Below are 536 nucleotides of genomic sequence, written 5' to 3' on the forward strand. Positions count from 1 at the left end.
CCCCTTCATGCCTTCATACATTTGTTTCCGATGACAGTATATATATATATATATATATATATATATATATATTATGCAAAATTTCTGGAGCAGTCCTGAATTCAATGATATGTTGCGAGTTAGTGACATGGCATGAAAAAGGTTAAGAATTTGTTCCAGGTTGTGGACTAAAGTTGAAATTATTCAATCAATACTTGAATAACCCATTGATTTTTTTTGGTACATGAAAAAAAAATCTAAATTTTTAAATTAAATTTGTTTTTCACCTGATTGAAAAAAGAGCTTTTTCCCTCAGTGTTTTGTTTCAGAAGTGTTTAGAATTGTCAAACTTACCAGTTAAAAACTGATGAATGTCTCAGATGATAAACTCTGTAAAACATTAGCTATAATAATGAAAACCTATTTTAAATTTCTGAACAAATATTGTATTGGAAAAAAAAAAGCATTACATTTTATAAATAATTTGTCTTACACAAAATAAAATAAAATTCTGAGTCAACCTCAGTCAGGCACATGATGCAGTCTTTCTTCCGTAA

Source organism: Oryzias latipes, chromosome 19, assembly GCF_002234675.1.
Source record: "Oryzias latipes chromosome 19, ASM223467v1".
In the NCBI taxonomy this organism is placed as follows: domain Eukaryota; kingdom Metazoa; phylum Chordata; class Actinopteri; order Beloniformes; family Adrianichthyidae; genus Oryzias; species Oryzias latipes.